Here is a 2222-nt window from a genome sequence, read left to right as displayed (position 1 = left end):
ACTATCTAGTATATCGTCAGGTATGCCTTGTATAAATTTTATTCTAGGCACTATATTGTGAATTTCTCCAAATGTTTCCTGATATTCAGAATAAAAATACACAATGTTTTCTGGAGGTTTGTAGGTTTGTCTATCATGACATCAGCATAACTCAAAAGTTTTTTCACAAACGTAGTTTTGCCCGACTTTGTACTACCAGAGACCAAGAGACCGAATGGATGTGTTAACTGTATAGAATACATGTTGAAAATGAGGTCTGAAATACTTTCCCAAACTATTTAAACTATTTTGACCGCTTTTTAGTGCTACTAATCAGTTTATAAAAATCATTCAGAACTGTTTCTAAATCCAGTGGTGTAAGTAGTGATACCCCCCACTTCAGGGACGGAAGTAATTAGTATGCAAAGGCATGTTGAAAGTAATTAGTATGCAAAGGCCTGGTGCATCATTATGTATTCATGACGTGCCTTGCTCCTTTAAGACCTTAACCCTAATTAATTATTCAACCCGATTCGCATCCGACAATCACCCGAAGATTATGTCACTGATTATGTATTCATAACAACTTGGAGTTAATTTATTCCAGTCGCAAACAACTAGAGTTTTGTAGATATTTATCACTTTTAAATACAAAATGCTAGGATGGCCGAGTTGGTAAAGGCGTTAGACTTAAGATCTAATGTGCGTTGCACTTCGTGGGTTCGATTCCTACTCCTAGCACTATGCTTTTTTGTATGTTTGCAGTCATTAAATTTTGGTAGAATTATAGTTTAATCGATATTAATTTTTAAGCAAGCGATATCATTACAATAACTGTACCTTGTTTAAGACGAATTCACTTGGTCAGCTTCTGACGCAATACAATCGCGGTTGCCATCCAAGTTGCCAGTTTTACTTTGTGAAATTTTATTATCCCTTTCGACCGATTTTCTCAAAGCGACAAGGTTTTAGACGGGAATTTCATATCGCACATGGTATAGGACAATGGCAAAGGTCATTAAGGCCGGCAAGTTAATTCCAGCGGCATTTGTCGGCAGGGTAATGAGAAAGGTCATTAAAGCGGACAAGTTCTGGCGGTACATTTTGAAAGGTCATTAAAGCGGACAAGTTCTGGCGGTACATTTTGGCGGGAAAGTTCAGGCAGACGATCGCATTGCAAGCATGGGAAATTTAGCCTGGTGTCTCTTTATTCCTTAACTGTTTTCAGTGCGAGCAATAGCATTTATCTTCTGTTGGCAAATATTGCAGTCGTTGTGCGATTTTCTTTGACAAATTTAGTGAAACATTTGAAAGATGTCTCAATCTGTAAGTAAAAATGTTTTCTTTCGTTTTTGTTTGTGTTTTTTTTTATCATTTTTTATTATTTATTCATTCTTTTTTTTTTTTTAAAAATTGTAGATCCTTGACATGATTCGTGAGTGCGAGACCGAAGCTGCTCTTGGTATATTTCAAGAAGCGTTCGATCTCACTGACAAGGAAAAAGAAGCCGTTTTGCAACAGCGTATATCTATTTGGACACATAGTGGGGCTATTGAACTTAGTCTGATCGACAACTGGTCCGATTCTCAGCGACTACGTTTTGCAAGCGATTGGGTCGACGATATTCAACAAAGAATAGTTTCTTGGAGGAACGCCATGGCCGAAGATACTCACCGCGAGATGACCGAGGCGCCAGATGGAGTTGACCCCGATATGTTGGCAAACTGGACTGACGAACAACGTCGTCTGTTTAACGAAGACTGGGTCAATGACGAGGGACTGTACGAGGAACTCGAACGAGTCGATATTTCTGACCATGAAGTAGGCGAAGAAGCCAATAACCAAGTGGGTGAAGGCAGCAAACGAAAGCAAGTCAGCGATGAAGTACCCTCGAAACGGCAAAGATCAGAGGAGTATTTCACTATCAAATCAGTGAAACAAGTCAACGTGCGCAAGTTCAATACGAGAGGTACTGACTAAATTCTTTAAAGAGTATCTATTTTGAAGTCATTCGTTCAATTTAATTAATGCTTGCATGAAGTGTATTTAATTATTTTTAAACAGTGCTTTTAGGTACTTATTTCTTTGTAGTATGTATGACATGTATCACGCTTTTAGGTATGGACTATACCGTAAAATTTAATCCCTTGAACGTTCACGGGATATCAAATGTCATGTCGACGTTGAACCGTGCATTTCGACAGTTATTTGATCGACTCACGACTGATATGGCACCCCACGAC

The 2222-nt window shown here is 38.5% G+C and overlaps 1 non-coding gene across 1 annotated transcript; it reads left to right on the top strand.

The window, feature by feature from the left end:
• The first annotated feature begins 636 nt into the window (after positions 1-636).
• On the top strand, positions 637-720 carry Trnal-uaa. Its single transcript has one exon. It is a non-coding gene; the product is annotated as a tRNA-Leu (tRNA).
• Positions 721-2222: the final 1502 nt, after the last annotated feature.

Source organism: Dendronephthya gigantea, unplaced genomic scaffold (genome assembly GCF_004324835.1).
Source record: "Dendronephthya gigantea isolate DGI-Jeju-01 unplaced genomic scaffold, DenGig_1.0 000537F, whole genome shotgun sequence".
Lineage (NCBI taxonomy): Eukaryota > Metazoa > Cnidaria > Anthozoa > Malacalcyonacea > Nephtheidae > Dendronephthya > Dendronephthya gigantea.
The sequence above is the reverse complement of the archived record's forward strand: the minus strand, read 5'-3'. Positions and strand labels throughout refer to the sequence as shown.